This window comes from Alligator mississippiensis, chromosome 2 (assembly GCF_030867095.1).
Source record: "Alligator mississippiensis isolate rAllMis1 chromosome 2, rAllMis1, whole genome shotgun sequence".
Lineage (NCBI taxonomy): Eukaryota > Metazoa > Chordata > Crocodylia > Alligatoridae > Alligator > Alligator mississippiensis.
In genome coordinates this window covers 142,430,811-142,442,174 of record NC_081825.1, presented here as the reverse complement: position 1 = coordinate 142,442,174, position 11,364 = coordinate 142,430,811, and positions in this window count along the sequence as shown.

Genomic DNA, 11,364 nt, shown 5'->3' with positions numbered 1-11,364 from the left:
GGCTCTCAGTGGCACCGGAGCCCCAGGAAATGCCAGGCAAGTGACCACCCCAGTGAAAGGTGAGTAGGGGCGCCTTAACCCCAGCCCTCACCTTTGGGTGCATTGAGAATAAGATCAGTAGTCAAGCACAATGACCTGCTGCTCCGGTGGGGGAGGGAGTAAGAGTTCTTGTGAGACCCTGGAGCACCAGTTGTGGTGTGTGCGAAGGGGAACATCAAAGGAGGAGTATAAAGCCAGGTGAGCTTCTTTAAGTGCCTGAGCCAGCTGGGGAGAGACCCTGCAGGGTCAGGCATGCTCCCAGGAGCACCTGAGCCAGGAGTGAGGAACCCCACTCCAGAAGTGCAGGCAGGAAGTGAAGACCCTGCTGAGGGACTTGACTGGTCAATGCTGGGGCCAGGACCTAAGGGATGCGAGGGACGCCCATGATGAGCACAGAAGCTCGGGGTCCCAACTGGGCCTGAGATGGGGCCAGGGCTTACAGAAGCCGAAGGTCCCCACAGTTGGGGGCCACAGCTAATGGGTGAAGGCAAGGGTTTAACTAACTGCCTGAGATGCCATCTGTGAGGCTTGGGCTGCAGTGTAGGGGTGGAACGGAGCCACGGATAGCACCCCCCAATATCGGGGTGCAACAATGGCCAGACTCCCACCTTAGTTAACAAACTTTATTAATTACCAACAAGGTGTGGCGGGCGAGCCAGGCAGATGCCATGTCCAGAGGCAGGTGGGGAGCTAGCTGTGGCTAGTGAGAGATGCCCACCTCACCACAGGGTCAAGCAAGGATATGTCATCACCCCAACTCTGTTCTCCATTTTTTGAGAGTCATTTTGGTTCTCATTAAGGACTACCTTCCTTCCAGAATTGACATTGAATACTGAATGGATGGAGGGCACTTCAAATCTGCAGTGTTTTTGCTTGTAGACCGAAGTATTCAAAACAACCATCCTTGACCTTCAATATGCTGATGGCTGTGCTGTCCTTGTGCACACTGATGAAAACCTCCAGACTATGATGGAGGTCTTTAGAGAAGGCTATCAAACGTTGAGCCTCTTTCAACACTGAGAAGGCTGAAGTGCTTCATCAGCCTGCTCTATGACCCCCTCCTCACCACCCTCAAACTACTATTAAGGGAGAGACCCTGGAGGTAGTAGAGTGTAAGTGCCTCCTTTGTGAAATTGCTTTGATGCATCTTTATTCATTGTCATCTCTGAAAAAACAGCAAGATCCAGGTCTACAATGCAGTCATCGTCCCCACTCTCCTCTACAGATGTGGGTAACTTACCATCATCATCTAAAGAGCCTGGAGAGGCATCACTATTAGAAAATATTTTGGAACTTGCTATTATTGTTTAAAATATGTTATACTTATGCTGTGACTTTGCTTAGCTTGCTTGGGGTAAGCATTCATAAGCAAAACATGTCCCAGGGGGACACAAACAATGGTTCTGGAACATCCCATCAGGATGGGACCCGAGGCTGGGATAAGCTCACGGAAAGATGAGGCCAAAATCTCTAAAAAGGGGGCTTACTTACCTCCAGCAGGAAAAGCTGTGCTGCGCCAAGAGGAACCACCGGCGCGGTTCATCAGCCACTTTTATTTGCGGCTGGGAGCAACGCCGGGGGATGATGCCATTGGAAACCGCTGCCCAGCAGATTCAAAAGCTGGTGGTGGGGGAAACAGTGGGGGTGACAGCTAAACCAGGGATAGGAGGCGAAGCTGCGCCCCCCACGGCTGCAGGATCACCAGAGAAGGGGTTCCGTGGGAGTCAAGATGGGGACCCACCAGAAGGGTCCCGGCTCTCTTAAAAGGGTAAACACCCAGCTTGGCACAACAGCCGGGCCAAGGAAGATGGCGTCAAGGAATCCTGACGACCACAGACCCCGGACCCATGAGTAGGGTGGGCTGTGGCCCGAACCTCTACTGTTCCTTTCTTTTCTCCTTTTTCTTTCTTTTCTTGATTTACATTAGTATCTTGAAAGGCACTCAGAGCCCGAACCAGGGAAGCTTCCCCAATTGACCCGAAGAGGCAAGAAGAAGAGTGGAGGCAGCCTTGGTGAACCTGACTGCTTGGAGATCGGGCCAAAGTGGAAGTTGAGACAGGACTGGTCCCACACCCCGTAGACACCCAGGGTGAAGAAAGACACTTATGGATGGGCAAGAAGGGGACAAGAGCAAGAGGGAATACCAAAGACACAAGCCAGCAACCCATCACCTGGTCGACCTGAGGGCTGGCGTATGGCTGGGGTGTAGGGGAGGTGGAGCCCCAAGATAGCCCACAGGGGGCACCGTCCAGTCTGTGAGGTCCCATGAGGGAGAAACCCACTACTGAAAGGAAGATCAAGTCATGGCAGGTGAGTTTAGGGGCCTCCCTTGGGGATCGAACATAACCCAGAGCCCAAGTCCCAGGGAAATGTCCCGCGGCCTGAACTGGGCATGTGTTCTAAGGCTACTAGAGATCACCTATATCAAACCAAACAGGTGCACAAGCCATTTGCTTATGCTAAGTAGCCATCTTAACAGTGTCAACCATTTTAAAAGCAGCAAGTGAGTCTGTGTGCTATGAATGATGTGAGAACAATGGTTTGAATGGAGGCTGGTACAAACCAGCTACAGTAAGTAACAAGATAGGATACAGGGGTCTTAGGAATGTGGACATGGTACAACATGGGACTGAAAAACAGCCTGGAATGTGAAAGACAACACGTGACTGGTAACAGAATCCAAAATAAACATATGCAAAAAGGTGAATGGTGATTGGTAAAGAAGCCTCCAGAAGTTTCCAGGCTTTGGTCAAAGTCTACCCAAAAAGAGATAAAAAGGCATTGAAAAACCAGCCTGACAAGCACCGTAAACACCAACACTAACCTACCCACACGTCAAGAGAGAGCGAGCCAGTGCCCCCTCTCGACTGGACATTGCCTTGAAGAAGCCTGCAACTGGCCATCACAGCATAACTCCAAGAGCCGTGGATAGGCGACTTAATGTGAATGGTGTGCATGATGAGTGTATGATATGGGTGTGTGGCGTGCTGCTAAATAGTCTGATTCAGTTGCCCATTACTATGCAATAAACCACGGTTTGCTGAACCTGTGTGTTGGTTTTATGTCTAACATCACCAAGGATGCCTACAGAAATCCTCCACATCAAATGGAAAGATTGCTGCACGAATAGCAGCATCCTTGCTGAAGCCAATGTTACCAGCACTGGAGTTAGTAAGCCTCAAGCACCCATTTCACCAGACTGAATAATGTATGCAGATGCCCAAGACTTGACTCCCCCCCAAAAGTACTCTAACTCCTGGCTTGGTTGCAGCCTGAGAGCTTGCAGTGGCCAGAAGAAATGCTACAAGGACACACCAAAGGCATACTTCAAGAAAATGGATGCTGACATCAAGAGCTTGGAGGAGCTGGCTGCAATGGTGCTGTAATCTCAATCAAGTGGCAGCCAGTTTTGAGGTGAAGTCTCTTGCCCTTGAAGCAGAGAAGACAGCAGAGGAAGGAAAAGGAGAGAAATCCCAACCTACAGCCTATGTGGAAAAAGACCTGCAACTTCTGTGGATGAATCTGTGGCTCAATAATTGGACTCATAAGTCAACTTAAGATCCACCAACAAGCTGTGGTAGATATCATCCTCAAATTAAAGGATTGCCAGTGACACCTAGCTGGATGGCAGCACTATGGAGGAAGAGCTGAGAGTCTTGGTAGATCACAGACTCAGTAGAAGTCTTCAGTGAGATGCAGCTTCAGAGAAAGCAAGTATATTTTTGGGATGCATCAGTAGAAGTGTTAGGTGCAAGAAATGGGAGGCAATGGTACCTTTTTACCTGGCAGGAGTTAGGCCTCATCTAGAGTATAGTATGAAGTTTTGTTCTTCACATTTTAAAAAAAGGACATGGAAAAAGAGAGAGTCTGAAGGTGGGTGACAAAAGTGATAAAGGACTTGGAAGGCAAGTCATACAAGGAGAGGTTTGCAGAACAGACACCCAAGTGGGGACATGATAGCCAGTCTTCAAATATTTGAGGGGCTGCCAGAAAGAGGAAAAACACTTCTTTCCCCCTCTTGCTGCAGAAAGCAGAATGTGGACCAGTGGTATGAAGTTACAAGATGGATTTAGATTGGACATTGAAAAAACTTATTCACTGTTAACACAAATGACACAGCTTGGAGCAATCCCAGCTGGGTCATGAAACGCTACAGGGATTTGGGAATGGGGCTTAAGGGGATGGGGCACAGATGGTACTTTCCTAGATCCTCACAGTTTTGGGCTACAGGCTGAGGAGGGAGAGGAGGATCCAGGTAGTGAACCAAAGACTGTGGCGCTGGTGTCATCGTGAAGGCTTCGGCTTCCATGACCACAGTCCACTCTTTGGTGAGAGAGGCAGTGAGCTGCTGGGAAGGGATGGCCTCCACCTCTCTCCACTGGGAATGAGGCTCTTTTGAGCCAGACTGGCTGACCTGCTTCATCGGGCTTTAAACTAAGCCTGCCAGGGGATGGGGGGACTGCCACCACTGCTGGCCCACTGAGCAACCTTTGCAAAGCCAGCAGGCCAAGGCACTTAAGGGAGCCCACCCCTGTCCCAGCCTTGGAACAACCTGTAGGCAAGGCAAGGACCCCCAAAGGGACACTTGCGTGCCTATACACAAATGCCAGGAGCTTGGGGAACAAACAGAAGGAACTTATCCCTATGACATCATAGTTATTTGCGTTTAGCAGAAGGACAACAGAGACCTGGTGGGACTCCACCCATGACTGGACCACAGATATAGATGGCTATACCCTGTATAGGAGGGAACCAAGTGGACAAAAGGGGCGGGGGTGTAGCTCTCTCTGTCAAGGAAAGCTATGCATCCCTGCAAACCCACATTGGCACCCACAGTGGACTTGAGACCCTCCGAGTTAAAATCCGTGGGGAACACAGCCCAGGGGATACTATGGTGGGAGTCTACTACAGACCCTCTACCCAGGGTCAAGACCTTGACCAGGAGTTTGCCAGGGAATTGGCTGAGGCCGTGTGCTCCCCGGTGTATGGTTGTCATGGGAGACTTCAAATACCAAGACATCTTGTGGGAAGAGCACTCAGCCAAATCCGAATGGTCGCAGAGCTCTCTCATGAGTCAGATAGAGCTCATCCATGCACAAGAAATCTACAGGCTGATGAGAGGTAAAGCGCTGCTCGATCTGGTACTGGCAATGGGGGACGACCTTATTAGTGACCTAATGATCGAAGGGAAGCCAGGTGACAGCGATCATGAGCTGATCACCTTCACCATCCGCCGTAAAGCTAGCAAGTCAGTCAGCAATGCAGAAGTCTTCGACTTCAGGAAAGCTGACTTTTGACGAGCTCAGGAGGCTTGTTGGAGAGGCCTTAAGGGACCACAACCCAAAGGGAAGGGGAGTTCAGGATGAGTGGTTGCTTCTCAAGGGAGCAATCCTGGATGCACAAGCTAAATCTATTCCATCTCAGAGGATAGGCAGCAAAAGGGCACAGCAGCCCCCTTGGCTCTGCAGGGAACTAGCGGACCTTCTGCGTCTAGAAAATAAGACCTACAAAGGATGGAGGATGGGATCCACCTCCAGGGAGGAGTATTCTGCACTGGTCCAGACCTGCAGTGAGTGAACCAGAAAAGCCAAGGCTGCGACTGAACTCCAACTAGCTACAAGTATCAAGGACAATAAAAAGTCCTTTTTTAGATATGTGGGGAGCAGGAAGAAAAGCAAGGGCAACATTGGACCCCTGCTAAACTAGATGGGACAACTGACAACTGATGCCCAGGAAAAAAACAAACTTGCTAAATGGGTACTTTGCATTGTTTTTCACCAGTCCCAAGGGATGCCCCTGACCATTACGGGACGGGAAGGCCTGGCTGCGGGAGATTCCTTACTCTCCATCAATGCTGACTTTGTAAAGAAACACCTTAAGAGACTGGATACCTTCAAATCAGCTGGCTCTGACAGTTTATATCCCAGGGTACTCAAGGAGCTGGCAAGCATCATAGCTCAGCCCCTGGCATGGATCTTCAAGAGCTCTTGGTGCTCTGGTGAAGTGCCCAATGATTGGAAGAAGGCCAATGTGGTGCCTGTCTTCAAGAAAGGGAGGAAAGTAGATCCTGCAAACTACAGGCCCATCGGCCTGACCTCTATCCTGGGGAAGGTCTTAGAAAAGATTATCGAAGAGACCATTCTTAACAGACTGGCCGATGGCAACTTCCTGAGGGATAGCCAGCACAGGTTTGTTGCGGGTAGGTCTTCCTTGACCAATCTTATTTCCTTTTATGACCAGGTGACCTATCACCTGGACGAGGGAGAAAAGATTGATGTCATATATCTTGACTTTAAAAAAGCCTTTGATCTGGTATCCCATGATCAGCTCTTGGCAAAACTGGTCAACTGTGGCTTCACCACAATCCGCTGGCTGGGGAATTGGCTCTGTGGTCAGACCCAGAGGGCGGTGATTAATGGAAGTCAATTGTCATGGTGTGCTGTGACCAGTGGGGTCCCCCAAGGCTCCGTCCTTGGGCCTATCCTATTTAATATCTTCATTAATGATGTGGACATTGGTATCAGGAGCAGACTGGCCAAGTTCGCCGATGACACCAAACTTTGGGGTAAAGCGTCCACACCTGAGGACAGGAGGGTGATCCAGGCTGACCTTAACAGGCTCAGGAAATGGGCGGATGAGAACCTGATGGTGTTTAACATCGAAAAATGCAAGGTTCATCACCTTGGGAAGAAAAACCCGCAGCATGCTTATAGGCTCGGCAGTGCTATGCTGCCTAGCACTATGGATAAAAGGGACTTGGGGGTCACGATTGACCACAAGATGAACACGAGCCATCAATGTGATGCTATGGCTAGTAAAGTGAGCAAAACGCTGGCTTGCATCCATAGATGCTTCTCAAGCAAATCCCAGGACATCATTCTCCCGTTGTACTCTGCCTTGATGCAGTACTCCAGCTGCAGCCTCGCCCAGTTTTGGGCTCCACAATTCAAAAAGGATGTGGAGAAGCTTGAGAGAGTCCAGAAGACAGCCACACACATGATCAGAGGGCAGGAAAACAGACCTTATGATGACAGGCTGAGAGCTATGGGACTCTTCAGCCTGGAAAACTGCAGGCTCAGGGTTGATCCGGTGGCTGCCTATAAGTTTATAAGGGGTGTTCACCAGGATCTGGGGGAACATTTGTTCACCAGAGCACCCCAAGGGATGACAAGGTCGAACAGGTCACAAACTCCTCCGTGACAGTTTCAGGCTGGAAATAAGGAAGAACTTCTTTACTGTCCGAGTCCCCAAGGTTTGGAATAGACTGCCACGGGAGATGGTTCAAGCACCTACTTTGAACGCCTTCAAGACACATCTGGATGTTTATCTTGCTGGGATCCTATGAGCCCAGCAGGCTTCCTGCCCCTGGGGCAGGGGCTGGACTCAAAGATCTTTCAAGGTCCCTTCTAGTCCTAATGTCTATGAAATCTATGAAACAGTGAGGCAGTGAAACAAACCCCTAGGGATATAGTAGATTTTCCATTGTTGGAGGTGTTCAAGAAGAGGTTTTGTTACTCTCAATTTTAACTGTGGATGAGAAGAAATCTATGACCAATGAGACCATTCCAGTCACACAACTCAAAAGCTTTAGTAGGACATGCAACAGCAAAGCCTTATTTGGATCAATAAAGACTATGTTTACATAGCCTAAGATTCAGGAAAGAAGTCACTGGCCAGGCTTCTCTGTTCCCTTGGGGGCTTCAGTTGGTATGCCAAGCTTTAGAGAAGTCTGTGCCTATGCCCAATACTTACACTTGGCTGGCTTTCATGTTCTGATAAATGATCTCTGATTGGTTCTTTTAAAAGTTTCAGTGAAACAAAGAAATTTCAAAACTGGATTGAACAAGATCTTTCGTGGGCTCAGAAGGCTTGGGAAAACAAGAGGGAGGACTTCTTATCTTTCTTCCTTCCCACTGTAGAATGTTGTTTAACACTGACCTATTACTTCTTTGCTCCATTTGACAAGGCTGCTTTGTTTCTACAAATCATCTAAGCATTTTAACAAAAATACATCTATTATAGCAAAATAACATGCAACACATTTGGTCACACGCTACTGCTAATAGTTTAAGATAAAGCCATATTATAAAATCTTTATCATGTCTTTTTAAGCCTTGTGCTTTGTTTAATTATGTTTTGTTAAGCATGTTGATGGCTTTCTTTTACTTTGCTAACCAAGCTAGTTACATCTGCACAGGTTCACACGACAGTCACTCAGACACAGGCTTTGGGGCCTTCTGTTGTTTAGCTCCAATTGTTAGCGCTACATAGGTTAAACTTGGGTATTACAGCCTACAGTTGGGTAAGCATTGGTAAGGCATGGTTTAGGAATAGCTCTGTCAATGTACTAGCATGGGTTTTCCCCATGCTTTTGGGCTTTTCTGGTTTCCACATGGGGCCAGGAAGAATTTTTCCCCTCCTGCTGTTACATACTGCTCTCTGCTGTCAGGGCTCTGTAGATGTCTCAAGCATATTTTAATTTGCAGCAGGATGTTGCAGTACCTTTGCAGCAGCAGGATGTTGGCCACTGGTCCACCTGCTTTACCTCTGGCAGGCTAAGATGTTATACATCTTGTGGATGTGTCAGTGTTGACCATGTAATTTTGCTAGTAGGTTAGACAATGATTTGTATAGGATGGTTTAGAGAGGGATGATCCTGCCTCATGCAGGGGGTTGGACTACATGACTTTCCTTCCAGCATTACTGCTGTATGATTTTATGATTTACAATTCAAAATTCAGGCAGCACTGCATATGGACCAAATGGGCTGGGTTTACTTGCAACTCATGATGCCTCACAGTATCCCAAGACCAGTTTCATCCCATTGTACAACAAACATTAGTATGGTATTCTAGATGTGAAAAAGGTTTTTGGACCAAGAAATTTCAGTGAGCTTTGTCAGACTTCTACACAGTCCTAGACATGCTTGCAAACTCCCTTGCTCATGCCCATGTTAACCATCCAAAAATTATTTGGACAATCCCTCCAACTTGACATCCAAGAAACAAAAGCTGACTGTTTGCCTAAAACTTCATGTAGTAAGTGTTGTCTTACATGGATAAAAAGTAGAAGTATGAAGGAAAGTGTTGAAACAACATCAATTGATGTGGATAACCAAGATCAGACGAGCCCTTTTTGTGATATTGGAATTTTGTAGAAGGAGGAACACACATACCCAATTTCATTTTGCAATGCAGCTGCAGCAGGATAAATCTTGAGTAGTTAGAAGGAAGAGTCTGTCTATTTTAATAGACAAGTATCAAGGACCAAACTTTCAGTGTACAATTCCAAATCCTATGATGGCTACTACTTCATTAGCCAGCTACTAAAGGAAAAATGGGCACACAGCAGATCAGTCAGGGAGAGAAGAGTAAACAAAGTGTGTATAAGTAAGTGAAATCCCTGGTTTCACTTATTTAATTTTCATATTCATTTCATGCACTTTTTTTTTTAACACTAATGAGGTTCTGGGGTGCAGGAGTTGTGAAAAGCTGTTTTTCCCTACATTTAACACTGTAAGTGATGTGTGGAGTGACTGGGAACATGGGGGGAGGGGAGAAGGGGGCATGTGCCTCCCCAGATTTCTGCACCAATGGCAGGGCACTACCAGGGCTACAGCACCACAATTTCAGTGCCAATGGCAGGGCCAGGGGCTACAGTCTGACCTGACCCAGCAGCAAGGAAGGCAGCATGGAGTTGTACCCTCCCTATTGGTAACACTTATATTTAATCTATTTTTAACACTTCAAAAACAGAATTCTGTAGGATTTATGCAGGACAAAGCACTGCAGTTTTGAGAGCAAGATGCCTGGGGAGAAGAAAGGATATCTAGTATGGCAGAACAACTGTGGTAGGGATGCTGGATTGACAGAGGAAGCCTGCCTACTAATTATCAGCAGGATGTGAACATTGAGCTGGGCCTGCAGCCTCTACAGAGGAGAAATTGTGGAAGTGATGAAGCAAACATATACTAGAGGAAATAGAGCATCAGTTCAGTGCAACAAAACAATGTCTAAGCCCCTTTGTAGTATATCACTGGCATCACTGTTCTTCATGACCACATACAGGATTATGTTTAAAACCCCCAACCATAGCACTTCTAAAAAGTTAAAAATCATAGACAAAAATATTACATTCCAGCTATTCAGTTGTTAACATACAGCTCGCACAAAAGAAATACTCAGATTCAGCATACATGACAGGCCAAGTTACAGGTATTCCACAGCTTTGTAGATGGTTCTGCCAATATTGATGGGAAATCTACAGCCTTAAAATGTAGTGGGTGTTTTCCCATGGCTGTGTCACCTGCCACCGTGCAATAGGACAGAATCCTCTGACAAAGAAAACTAGAAGTTGTCTATTACCAGATAGATGCAGGTCATAACCGTTAACTTAGAAGTTGTGGGGTTTGCAGCCTGAGCTCTGGAAGCATGAGTGTGGCAATGCTAGAATCACATAGGAAACTTATGTTCTTCAAATAAATCCCAAGTGGCTTAGCCACTGGTACCTGGGGCTGCTGTTTGGAGAGACAGAGAGAGAGACAGAAATCTGCACCCTCTGAATTAAAAAGCTAAGCCTAGCAAAGAAATCCCCTATTATATTTTAACAGTCCTTAGTCAGTGGGACATCCTGAAGTCATTCATGAGGAATTTGGCACCTCCTTGAATTATTTTAGAATTGCTTAAATTAAGATGAAACCTTCACCTCTCTCCTCCGCCCCTCCAATCTCTTTCCCTTTCAGAGTGCTTTGCAAAGGAATGTCCCTGCTGTGCCACATGTGCAAAAACAAGAGAGCGGGAGTGGACTTGCACTGATGAGAAGAGTACCATCATGGGGACTTGGCATACTGTAGAACTGAATGTGGCTAAATAGGGTCATTTGGTTAAAGTGGTTAATGAAAAAAGTTATAGAATTGGTCCACATGGTCTTGGAAATTTACTGCATTATTTAGGCCACAGGTGCCACCTCTGTCTAGGACCCAGACAACCTGGAAGAGCATGCCATTAAGAAAACAGGCCTCTGGAGTCCCTGCAAAAGGTCAGACAGCACCCTCCAGTGTGGAAACCTAGGGAAAAAAAATCAGTAGAGTATGAGCCAAGTAGGAAAGGAGTCAGGTATCATTTGGTGAGACTATGTGCACTGAAAATGATGGTGTCTTATGAGGAGTAAAGCTTTGATCATACAATTAGAGACAGCACAGGGAACATCTGAGCTGCTAGAGCAGTGGTTCCCAACCTTGGGGTCGCAATGATAATAAAACAGGTTACAAAGATGCTCAGTGTTGACCAACTCCAATTATTATGAATACACTTCCTGGTTATAAAT